The sequence below is a fragment of the Lissotriton helveticus genome, chromosome 7 (genome assembly GCF_964261635.1).
Source record: "Lissotriton helveticus chromosome 7, aLisHel1.1, whole genome shotgun sequence".
Classification (NCBI taxonomy): domain Eukaryota; kingdom Metazoa; phylum Chordata; class Amphibia; order Caudata; family Salamandridae; genus Lissotriton; species Lissotriton helveticus.
The window spans coordinates 1,765,790,025-1,765,803,364 of record NC_136068.1 but is presented as its reverse complement, the minus strand read 5'-3'; the positions used below and the strand labels follow the sequence as shown (position 1 = coordinate 1,765,803,364).

Below are 13,340 nucleotides of genomic sequence, written 5' to 3'. Positions count from 1 at the left end.
ATGTGCAGTGCAGAGGGTATCTCTAATACAAACAGACCACCAGCTGCACCTGTATAAAAACACCCCTAGGGATGTACAGGTAATATGTATTCTATAATTTATGTTTTTTATTTAAAAGCCTGGCCATCCCGAGGTGTCCACATGACAATTGACTTGCCTCTTAGTGCACTATTGGCTTTGTTATCAGGGTGGGAAGAGGCATGAACGTTTCTACGTTCATTTTTGAAAACTATCACTTCAAAAAAAATCTTCTCAATACACTCTTCTAAGTGGTGTACTTAGGTGAAATGCTTCTGTCTGTTTATGAAATAAGCTTTCTTTGGATTTTTGTAGAAACTTTATCAAACAATAAATCAAACAGTAGATAAATTAATCAATCAATCAAATGCTTTATTTCCAAGAAATACATTCATACAGAAATATAGCATGCTTCTAGCTCCAACAAATACGACAAATAGAAGTTTTGTCAATACATGAAAAGTACATATACATCAATACATTGACACCTGTATTCATAAGAAGTTTGTTTCTAAATAAAAGTCTCCTAACAAGATTTCTTCATGTGTAAATCATCACACAATTAAGTCCAACTCATCAAGTTATGGCACAATACCTCAAATGGATCCAGGAGTATGCATAGCTAGATTCTATCTTTACATAATAGAAAGTTCAGAAACAAGGACGGTCTGGCCCATTACTATGGACCACCCAAGTAACCACCACTTAAAATGGATTTTTAATTCGCTCCTCAACCATATTATCTTAGCATATATAACATTCTGTACCCCTGATAGGACATGTCAAGATATAATCAACAGAGTATTACAGTTATGTGCATTACAGTGCGTGGAACAACGTGCGTTAGGCAGAGTCAGTTACCGGAACCTTCATTGCCACATTGGAAGAGCTTAATTGGCCTCATGGATTCCTATTCTGGGTATTCTCATGATGAAGTCTGTAGCATATCAGAAATACAGCTAATAAAACGCATAGTACAAAGTGTAAGGTGAAAAAAACAAAATTATCAATAGCTTCATTTCAACAGCCGTTTATAAAGGCCCTAATAATCTACTTTATTTCATAAACGAAGATCTCCTCCTGATAGAATCAAGAAAGGTCTCATAATGCCAGTGCTTATTTTGAGCCAGTGGTTTCCAGTGCTCGGCACTGGCACTTAATTGTCAATACCGGCACATATGGCAGTCTGAGTTCTTTATTAATCCAGTACTCATTACAAACGAGTAATACCTGCCGTCCAAGCCATTTTAATAGCTTTGGGGGCCTGGCATAGTCGGAATTGGCACACTTGTAAGAGTCTGCTGTTTAGTATTTGTGTTGGTACTGTCATGACAGCGCTGGCATGGAAATGGGTGGTGCTAGTTGCGAGCAGAATCTTGACTAGGGCCCTGGCACTTATTTGTTTTACATATTAAGCACTGGAGAATACAGAAAACAAATCTGGCCACCAGGATATGACAAGTACTAATCTAGAGCAACATTCGCTGGAGAAATCCTGGCATAAGATGACACAATTTTGCGCAAGAATTGACCTACAGCAATGGTACATCCCCATGACCCAACTCATACAACAAGCGTAACCCCATGACTCTCGACCTTATCCTATACTTTAAGAAAACTGGTGTTAGGCCTGGCACTCTTGGCGTGAATCTCCCTTCCATTGTTTGCTGTTGCCTCATGTGTTTTTCTGGTAATAGATGCTTTGGGCTCTGTGCCACTGCTGTCCAATGCCACTGCTGTCCAGTGCCACAGTGCGAGTGCTCCCTACTGTAAATTGATGTATTGATTAGTGGTTCCCTGATTGGATATATGGTTTACTTGTCAGACCCTAGTACAGTGCACTGAGTGTTCCCGTGGCGTGTAAATCCAAATGCTGCTAGTGGGCTTGCAGCACTGGTTGTGCCACCCACAGAAGCGGCCTTGTAAAACGTGTCTGAGGTCTGCCTTTGCAGAGCCTGCGTGTAGTCTGGTACTGTCATGCTGATTGGGCAAGTGCACCCACTTGCCAGTCGCTAAACCTTCCCTTTTCTTCATATTAGTCACCCCTATGGTAGGCCCAAGGGCAGGGTGCATTGTAGGTATAAGGTAGGACAAGCCGTGATGTGTGTGGCATGTCCTAATAGTGAATTACAGGCATTTTCGTTTTTCACTATTGCAAGGCTACCTGTTCTCCACAGGCTAGAATGGGCTGCTGGATTGTTACATGTTTATAATCCTAGCAGACTCAGAGAACATGGTGGAAATTCGAGTTTAGTATGGCCGGACTCAGAATAATAAAATACATCTTTTAGTAAAGTTTATTTTAATATTCTGTGTTTGCAAATACCACTTTTAGAAAGTAGATATTTGCTTGCCTAACCATTTGAGCCCGCCTCTGCTAGGTTGTGTATTCCTTGTCTGGGTTTGTGTGTGACAGGACTGGGGAATTCCAGGAGACAGGCTGGGCCAGCCCAGTGGTGAATAGGGAGATCTGCATCCAGATGGGAGGGAGGCGTGGCACCTGGGACCTGAATAGGTCTAGGCCTTCCCTCTACAATGCTGGCTCCACCCCCTGTGGTGTGTCTGATGTCTCTGCCCTGCACACTGAAAGAAGAGGATAAAGACTGTCAACCAAGTGTTCCAGGACTGTACTTGCCTTCCACAATGCTGGCTCCACCTCCTGTGGGGCGTCTGATGTGCCTGCCCTGTGCTGTGAAAGGGAAGGAGAAGTCTGGTAAACAGAGCGCTTCAGAACTGGCTTGAACTGCGCACAGACCCCTCTCCCCTCAGAGAACAAAGGATTTTGGGGTATAAGTATTGGGACCCTGATCCCATGAAATTAGATCACTCCTGGAACTGACAAGACAAAACCTCGGCTGAGGAGAAGGAGCCTGAAGAAACTGAGGAGAGACTATTTCCAAGCTGAAGTGCTGCTTGGGGGATTGGCCTGCAGTGGTTGCCTGACTGCCAAAGAGAGGAGAAAGTACTTTGTGCACTTTACCTTAAATGTTCAACTTGTGCTAAGATCTCCAAGGGCTTGGAAGAAAGCTTGCCCCCTGACCGAAGTCCCAGGACCAGTGGACTTCACCAGCCTTTGTGAATTGCTGCTGTTCCAGTGGCTACAGAGGCAGGGAGCTGTGACCGACTCTCACAACCGGCCTGGTTTCCTGTACGCACCGCAGTGAGCAACGTCTGCCTTGAACAATGCAAGCTCTGCGCTCACTGACTCCGTCTCGATGCCATCAACAAGCCGCAGCCTGCACCGCGACTGGAAGGACACCGCAATGTGCAACACCTCGCTACACTGAATCGAAATGGTCTGACAGACGCGGTCACTGCTGCTAATTTCGAGTCCTGTGACCGCACCGGAGTTGGGCACCGCCTCGCACGCTTTGCGACGCACCGCCCGACTCGCACCGCTGTCCGGACTGATCGACTCCATCTCCCGAACTCCGACTCGTTCGCCGCACCTTAAAGCTGGAAGCACCGCAAGGAGCAACGTCCGCCTCGAACAACGCAAGCTCTGAGCTCACCGACTCCGTCAACGAGCCGTAGCCTGCACCGCGACTGGAAGGACACCGTGACTTGCAACGCTTTCTTTTTCTACACCATGACGAAACCCGGAACCGGCTCGCACATCCGTGCCGGCCGCCTCAAGGAAAAGGTACTGTGACTGAGTCTGTCGACATTTGAGTGGGCCCGGACCGCCGCGGTCCGCTGGATTTGTTAGACTCTGTGTTCTTTTCAGCAATGCTGTAGCCGGACAATGCTACCGACTCACACGAACCTTGAACTTAGCTTTTTAAACCCGAATTCTTGAAATTTGATAGTACTGTGGATTCTTTTTGTCATTTATTGGTCTTGTGGTAACTCTATATAAAGTATAACTTATTTTTTATATAAAACCTGTGTGGTGTCCATTTGTAGTGTTGTCACTGAGTTACTGTATGTGGTCACAACTGCTTAACTTACATCGCCTCTGAAATAAGCCTTGACTGCTCGCACCACGCTGCCTAGAGGGTGAGCAATTCCCTTGCCCTGACTAGAGGAGAGGGTCCCTGCTTGTCACAAGTACCTACCTGTGCCAAACAGATACCCCCAATTCTAACATTGGAAGTCAAGCGGAAAGGATTCCGAATTTGCATTTGTGACTCATGTACAGTGATTGGTGAACACTACTTAGTGAGTGCAGACCATAATGCAACCACGTACTTCTGATACTTGTTTTTGCCAGAAATCTCCATTGCATCTGTTTACTGTATTGGAAGGAAGAGAAACTACAAAGCTACACCAACACCCAGCGCCAGAGCTTCTGCGAAAAGTTTAAAATTTCAGTAGCTGGAATCTCCAAAAAGGAGCAATACCACAAGGCGCCGAGGGCCTGGGTGGAAGCAAGGAATGTCCCTGGTGAGTTATTGAATGAGGAGGATGCAGAGGAGCAGCTTGGTGGGCCACTGGGTCCTGAGAGGAGGGATGCGACCTCCCCAGTGGGTAGCAGTGTCTCTGCCGGAGGTCTGTCCCCAGAAGAGTTGGCAGACAGGAAAGAAAACAGAATGCACGAGATGGAGATGGCCAAGCTCAAATTGAATGGGCAACTGGAGCTAGAAAGCAAGAAAATGGCTCTAGAAGTGGAGCTAGAGAGCAAGAAATTGGCTCTGGAAGAAAAGAGATTCCAATTGGAGCATGACCAAGTTTTGAGGGAGTTGGATCTGAAAGCTAGGAGCCTAGAGAGCGCTCCCTCTGGAAGCAGCACACCGCCAGTGCATGGGCAAGGTGGAGTGTACATCCCCAAAGATGTGGTAAAGGAGTTTTTTAAGAATGATGATATTGGGCAGTGGTTCAGAGCCTATGAGGTAGCCATGTCTTCCCACCGGGTCCCTGAGAGAGATTGGGGAGCGGGGTTGTGGGGAAGGTTCCTTAGTGAGGCGTGGGACACACTGTTGGACTTGCCTTCTGAAGTCCATAACTCCTATAGCCACATGAAAGAGATGACTAGGTATGGCTTGACCCCTGAACTCTATAGGCAGAGGTTCACGAAATGCAAGAAGATAGAGAATAGTACCTGGGTAGAGTATGTCACTTTCTTTTGCAGAGCATTGGATGGTTGGGTAAAGGGCAGCAAAGTGAATGATTTTTAAGGTCTCTTGGATTTGATTGCATGGGAGCACTTGTCTGAAAATTGTTTTCCAAAGCTGCGCCAGCACCTGATTGATAGCAAGCTAACTAACCATAGGAATCTTGCTGAGAAGGCGGACTGCTGGGTCAGTACCAGGGTCCACAAGGGTTACAAGGGAGACTCAGCCAGAGGTGGCCAGGGTCCCCAGCAGAAGAGTGGGGGGGACAAAGGTAAACAGAGGGAGTTCTGCAGAGGGCCCCAAAGTAACCCCAAGGGACCAAGTGGAAAGTTCCCAGCCTCCCCCTGAGAGAAAGCCAGTGGTCCCGACAGGTAGTCCTGTTCCACAGGGACCTCTGAGAGTTTACAAATGTGGGGACCTGGGTCATAGGGCGAATGATCCCAGGTACAGCCTTTTTGGTAAACCAGCACCCACTGGTGCTCCACCCCGGCAGATAGCTAGTGTAGCCTTTGGGGAGGAGATTGAAGTCCAAGTTGGGTGGGGTCCCGCAGAAATGTCCCTTGTCTCTTTAGGAGACTGTGTGGTGGTCCAAGAAAACCAACTGCCCAAGAACAATAAGAAATATGGGCAGTGGGTGACCATCAATGGCCAAAAGGTGGAGGCTCTTAGAGACACAGGAGCCAGTGTGACAGCTGTCAGGTGTTACTTGGTGTCTCAAGAACAGGTGGTCCCACATGTATTCTGCCGAGTTGTTAACGCAGGCAACACAGAGAGTAATTGTCCAATGCCTCAGGTTCTCTTTGAGTGGGGGGGGAACTCTGGTACTCTTCAAGTAGCTGTGAGGCCCACCATGCCTGTTGACTGTTTGTTAGGGAACGATTTGGATAGCTCACCTTGGGAGAAGGTGGAGAGAAGAGTACTCACCTGAGGATGATGGGACTGCCTGACTGGGTGTACGTGACCACCCAGTCAATTGCAGCCAGTAGGAGTGCTCGAGAGCACCTGGAGCCTGAGAGGGAGGCCCAGGAACCTGCCTTGGAGAGAAGTGGCAGGGGGCGCGGGAAACCGGCCCCTGAAGTTCCCACGGCCCAGGAGGAGGTAGACCCTGAGGGGGATGCCCTGGAGCCTACCAGGGAGCAATGAGCTGAGCTGGGGGACCTGCCTGAGCTGACCCATTGGCAGCAAGAAGGAGACCCCTCCAGGAAAGAATTCTGCAGGGAGCAGAGAGAATGCCCTTCTCTTGAGGGCTTGTGGCAACAGGCTACAAGCCAGGCAGCAGGTGATCAGTCTGGGTCACGTTGGATCTACTGGGAGAAAGGTCTCCTGTATAGCGAGCCTAAGGTTGCTGAGCCTGGGTCAGCCCATGTGGTGGTGGTACCCCAGCGCTTCAGAGCCTTCCTACTGAAGCTGGCTCATGATGTGCCATTGGCAGGACATTTGGGGCAGGACAAGACCTTTGAGAGGCTTGTCACCCACTTTCATTGGCCCCAAATGTGCAGGAGTTCAGACACTCACTGCATGACCTGTCAGACTTGCCAGGCAAGTGGAAAGAGTGGGAGGAAGCAGAAGGCTCCCCTCCAGCCATTCCCTGTAGTTGGTACCCCCTTTGAGCGAGTGGGGATCGACATTGTGGGGCCACTGGACCCCAAGACAGTCATGGGCAACAGGTTCATCCTGATCTTGGTGGACCATGCCACCCGGTACCCGGAAGCCATACCTCTAATGCAGAGGTCTTCAAACTTTTGTAGGTTGAGCCCCCTCAGCTGAATTTTTTAAGATGTTGGGCCCCCCTACCACCTGACAGAAATTTCGGGAATCTGGTACACTACATAATCGACTGCCACGTGCATATCACGGGCCATATTCGGCAAATACTGTTTAACACAATAAGAGTGCTTAGTAAACTGCAGGTTTGTGAATGGGTGTGGTGAAATGACAGAGGCTTATTATACAGCTCAAAACACAATTTTCCAAGAGAAAATGCGCGCACATTCTTTTTACTAGGATGCTTTGTTTTACACATGACCTAGATTAATAATAACACCACCACCACCAATATAAATGTGTGGACCCGTTTTGATCTAAAATTGCATGAAACAAAAACATTTCTCTGCAAATAGTAATAGACTCTCTCACATCAATCACATTAAAAAGAAATTAAACAAAACAGTATTTACAAGAATCTGTTTAGGAATTATTCCATGCCATCAGGGCAAAAACAGAGCTGCCTCTTTTAAGGGAACCAATGAAAGGCTGGATTGCAGTGCATGTAAATATGTCCTTTTGTAATTTAGGACGAAAACCTTGATGGGGCACGACATGCCCATACTTGTGTACAGGGGTGCAACAAGACCCGAACTTCGGGGGGGGGCTAACACTCCCATCCAGGGCTGGCCCTAGCACTGGTCGCACATAGTGCAACAGTCTGTTTTGGTGACCCTCCCCCATATCCTCCTTCTCCATGAATTTCCACACTACCACTCACCAACAATGCACCCCATTTCTCTATAGCACCTTTCTGGCAAACATTTCATTTTTTTAATAGCGCTACCCATAGTTTACCCACACTCTTTGATCTGCATGGTACACGTTCTTTGGAGCAGGCACATTAAACCTCTGCGCCGTGCGGGTGTCAGAAGTACCCATGTGAGTGCTTGTTAAGCGATGCAACAGTGTGAGAGTAGGGTAAGAGGAGTGACTGCAGGGTGAGTGAGGTGACCATATGAATTTGGGTGCGAATGTAAGTGCAGAGTAGGACAAATGAATGTATGGTTAGTGATGGTCTTATTTGAAGGAATATGCACATTGAGCAGTAAGGGGGACATGTGAGTGAAGTGTTTCATTGGTGCAGAGTGAGTAGTGTGATTGCAGGGTGAGGTACAGGGTGAACAGCACAAGTGCACTGTGAGTGATCACTGTGAGTTCAGAGTGAGCATGTGAATGGTGTGAGTGCATGCTGATCAGAGTCAGTGCATGGTGATAACTGTGTGTGCATTGTGATCATTGTGAGTGCAGAGTGATCACTGTGAGTGCAGGGTGAGCGGGTGAATGGTGTGAGTGCATGGTGATCAGTGTGAGTGCATTGTGATCGCTGTGAGTGCAGGGTGAATGGTGCGAGTGCGTGGTGATCGCTGTGAGTGCATTGTGATCGCTGTGAGTGCAGGGTGAATGGTGTGAATGCATGGTGATCAGTGTGAGTGCATTGTGATCGCTGTGAGTGCAGGGTGAGAGGGTGAATGGTGTGAGTGCATGGTGATCAGTGTGAGTGCACTGTCATCACTGTGAGTGCAGGGCGAACATGAAAGTGAAAAGCGAGAATGAGGAGTAAGTTGTCTGAATGCAGGGTGCATTCCCGGACACTTGAAGTAACTCAGCAGGTTATTGACGGCAGCGTAGGGTTTCAGATATGTTAAACTATTGCTATTATGGCATTAACCAGGGATCAAGGTGGAAGAAATAAATGTGCTGATCTTTCAACAAACTTCCAGTTTTATGGTTAGGGTTGGCAGCTCATTATTTTGATGGCCCAGTTGGTACAAAAATAAATAGTCACCTAAAGCTGTATTGTCAGCACTTGTTTGTGCATACGTTGAACAGCAAATATAAATAGTAGCACTTTTAATTGTGTTTTAGGGCTCCATGACTGATAATAAAATATAAAATGGAACAGAGACAGAAAAGTCACATTACAAATGTATACATACTTATTTATTTTTAAGCGTATTTGGTGTCAAGACAAGCAATTTGCAGGCTGTTTAAAAAACACATGGATGGCTGGCATTTTTCTTTTGGTAACTTGAAGCCCTGTGGGTGTTGCGGTGCCTGCCTGTGCACATTTAAAAGAAACTTTGCCTGCCTGTGCACATTTAAAAGAAACTTTGTCTCCTTTCTGCAAAGAGCTTCCTCACAGTACGGGTTTAAACTGGTAGATCTGAAATGCTTCAGCTGCTTTGGGAGGCAGGATGTCTCCATTGCTAAAACTAAAAGCAAGTAAAGACTGTCCTTTCAGCTGCAGTGGGAAGCAAGGAGTCTCCTCTGCTATCAAATCGAACACAAAGGAACAGGACTGTCTGTTAGTTTGCTTTCGTTTTTAGCAGAGGAGACCCTGCCTCCCACTGCAGCTGAAGCATCCCAGCTCTGCCGATTAACCCCCTCCTGGGAAGGCTGTTAGCTCTCTACATCACAAAAGCACAAGTCCGTGCCTTATCTATTTACCCTCCCTCCCTCTCCCCCTCCCCCTCCAGACCTCAGTTTCCGGAGCTCGACAATAAACAGATTCCATTTGAAGGGGTGAAGACTTGCACGCCTCAGGACAGTAATAGACTCTGAAAGGAAAGATCTTCGTGTGGAGTGCGCGCCCCCCCCCTGAGATAATGTCACGCCCCCCTGGGGGGGCGCGCCCCACAGATTGAAGAACTCTGTTCTAAGGACAGTGACAGCCCTCGTGGTGGGACGAGCACTGATGGGAATTTTCTCCAGAGTGGGATACCCTCGTGAGGTGGTGTCTGACCGGGGGACCAACTTCATTTCCAAGTATATGAAGTCCCTGTGACAGGAGTGTGGGGTAACTTACAACTTACCACCCCCAAGGAAATGGGTTGGTTGGAAGGTTCAACTGAACGCTGAAGGGCATGATTATGGGTCTTGAGGAACCCATGAGGCGTAAGTGGGACATCCTCTTACCATGCCTGATGTTTGCATACAGGGAGGTGCCACAGAAATCTCTAGTGTTCAGTCCCATTGAGCTTCTCTATGGACACCCGGTCAGAGGACCTCTGAGTCTGGTTAAGGAAGTCTGAGAGCAATCTCCCAGGAACCCTCCCCAGGATGTATATAGCTACATGCTGGACTTCAGGAGCCAGACTAGCCTTTTCAGACAACTCGCTGAGGCAAATCTGGAAGCCAGCCAGGAGGAGATGAAGCGCTGGTATGACCAGAATACCACTCTGGTAGAGCTTCAACCTGGACAGAAAGTGTGGGCCATGGCCCCAGTGGAGCCCTGTGCGCTCCAGGATAAGTGGACCGGATCCTTTGAGGTTGTGGAGCGCAAGAGTCCAGTTACCTACTTGATGGACTTACGGTCTCCCAGGAACCCCTTGAGAGTCCTGCATGTCAGCTGCCTTAAGCCCCACTTAGAGAGGTCTGAAGTGGGCATTCTCTTGGCGACAGATGCTGGAATGGAGGAGGAGACTCAGCCTCTTCCTGATCTCCTGGCGGCCACAGAGCAAGATGGGTCAGTGGATGGTGTTAAACTCTCTTCCACCCTGAACCCTGAGCAACAGAATGACTGCCGCCAGTTGCTGGGACAGTTTTCTGATCTGTTCTCCCTGGTTCCTAGTATCACAGATTGGTGTGTCCATGATGTTTATACAGGAGACAGCTTGCCTGTGAAGCACAAGTCTTACAGGGTAACTGACAGGGTGAGGGCTTGCATCAAAGATGAGGTCCCAAAGATGCTTGCACTAGGGGTGATTGAGTCCTCCAACAGTCCTTGGGCCAGCCCAGTGGTCTTGGTCCTGAAGGCTGCAGCACCGGGTGTCACACCCGAACTCCCACCGAACACGCACCCCATCCCCAGAGCCGATGAGTCATTGATCAGCTAGGGGCTGCAAGGTACCTCAGCAGGTTTGACTTGACGTCTGGGTACTGGCAGATCGCCTTGACTGATAGGGCAAAGGAGAGGTCAGCATTCTCCACATCAGATGGGCATTTCCAGTTCTGGGTTATGCCCCTTGGGATGAAGAATGCCCCTGCCACCTTTCAGAGGTTGGTCAACCAGGTGTTGGTTGGACTGGATGAGTTCAGTGCCGTCTACCTGGATGACATTGCAGTGTTCAGTGTCACTTGGGAAGAACACCTGCACCACCTCTGGGAAGTGTTGTTGGCACTGCGGAAGGCAGGTCTCACGATCAAGGCGAGTAAGTGCCAGATCGGGCAGGGTTCTGTGGTGTACTTGAGACACCAAGTTGGGAGCGGCCAAGTGGCACCTCTACAACCCAAGATTGAAACCATCCTGGCTTGGGAACCCGCCAAAACCCAGACAGAGGTGAGAGCCTTTTTAGGACTCACAGGGTTCTATAGGAGGTTTGTCAAGGGGTATGGCAACTTGGTTGCACCCTTGACAGAGCTGACTTCCAAGAAGCATCCCAAGAAAGTGATTTGGACTGACACCTGTCAGAAAGCTTTTGAGGCCCTGAAAGCTGCCATGTGCACGGCGCCCGTGCTCCTGGCACCCAACTGCTCCAAAGAGTTTATCGTTCAGACATATGCTTCAGAGCATGGTGTGGGGGCTGTCCTGTCACAGATGAATGAGGAGGGCCTAGATCAACCTGTAGCCTTCATCAATAGGAGGTTACTTCCACGGGAACAGAGGTGGAGCGCTATTGAGCGTGAGGCATTTGCTGTGGTCTGGGCACTGAAGAAGCTGAGACCATACCTGTTTGGGACTCACTTCCGGGTTCAGACAGACCACAGACCCCTCATATGGTTGATGCAAATGAGGGTTGAGAATCCAAAGCTGTTGAGGTGGTCTATCTCCCTACAGGGTATGGACTTTACTGTGGAACACCACCCTGGTACAGAACACGCCAACGCTGATGGTCTGTCCAGATGTTTCCACCTTAGTGATGAGAACTCCCAGAAGGTAGGGTAGTTCTCCCCACATGTCAGCTGGAAGGGGCACGTGTTAGACCTGGCACCATTGGCGTGAGTCTCCCTTCCATTTTTTGCTGTTGCCTCATGTGTTTTTCTGGTAATAGATGCTTTGGGCACTGTGCCACTGCTGTTCTCCCTACTGTAAATTGATGTATTGATTAGTGGTTCCCTGATGGATATTTGGTTTACTTGTCAGACCCTAGTACAGTGCACTGAGTGTGCCCAGGGCGTGTAAATCCAAATGCTGCTAGTGGGCTCGCAGCACTGGTTGTGCCACCCACAGAAGCAGCCTTGTAAAACGTCTCTAAGGTCTGCCATTGCAGAGCCTGCGTGCAGTCTGGTACTGTCATGCTGACTGCGCAAGTGCACCCACTTGCCAGTCCCTAAACCTTCCCTTTTCCTCATATTAGCCACCCCTATGGTAGGCCCAAAGGCAGGGTGCGTTGTAAGTATAAGGTAGGATAAGCCCTGATGTGTGTGGCATGTCCTAATAGTGAATTACAGCCATTTTCGTTTTTCACTATTGCAAGGCTACCTGTTCTCTATAGGCTAGAATGGGCTGCCGGATTGTTACATGTTTATAATCCTAGCAGACTCTGAGAACATGGTAGAAATTTTAGTATGCCTGGACTCAGAATAATAAATTTTAGTAAAGTTTATTTTAATATTCTGTGTTTCCAAATACCACTTTTAGAAAGTAGGTATTTGCTTGTCTAACCATTTGAGCCTGCCTCTGCTAGGTTGTGTATTCCTTGTCTGGGTTTGCATGTGACAGGACTGGGGAATTCCAGGAGACAGGCTGGGGCAGCCCAGTGGTTAATAGGGAGATCTGCATCCAGATGGGAGGGAGGAGTTGCACCTGGGACCTGAATAGGGCTAGGCCTTCCCTATACAATGCTGGCTCCACCCCATGTGGTGTGTCTGATGTCTCTGCCCTGCACACTGAAAGAAGAGGAGGAAGGCTGTTAACAAAGTGCTCCAGGACTGTACTTGCCTTCCACAATGCTGGCTCGACCTCCTGTTGTGCGTCTGATGTGCCTGCCCTGTGCTGTGAAAGGGAAGGAGAAGTCTGGTAAACAGAGCGCTTCAGAACTGGCTTGAACTGGGCACAGGCCCCTCTCCCCTCAGAGAACAAAGGATTTTGGGGTATAAGTATTGGGATCCTGATCCCATGAAAGGAGATTACTCCTGGAACTGACAAGACGAAACCTCTGCTGAGGAGAAGGAATCTGAAGAAACTGATGTGAGACTATTCCCAAGCTGAAGTGCTGCTTGGGGGATTGGCCTGCAGTGGTTGCCTGACTGCCAAAGAGAGGGGAAAGGACTTTGTGGACTTTACCTTTAATGTTCAACTTGTGCAAAGATCTCCAAGGGCTTGGAAGAGAGCTTGCTCCCTGACCGAAGTCCCAAGAACCAGTGGACTTCACCAGCCTTAGTGAATTGCTGCTGTTCCAGTGGCTACAGAGGCAGGGAGCTGTGAGCGACTTTCACGACCGGCCTGGTGTCCTGTAGGCATCGCATTGAGCAACGTCCGCCTCGAAAAACGCAAGCACTGCGCTCACCGACTCGGTCTCGACGCCTTCAACGAGCCGTAGACTGCACCGTGACTGGAAG

The 13,340-nt window shown here is 48.7% G+C and overlaps 1 protein-coding gene across 3 annotated transcripts in view; it reads left to right on the top strand.

Moving 5' to 3' along the window:
- The window catches only part of LOC144770745 (hyaluronan synthase 1-like), a 272,375-nt gene that overhangs the window by 985 nt on the left and 258,050 nt on the right, over window positions 1–13,340 (top strand). The window lies entirely within an intron of this gene.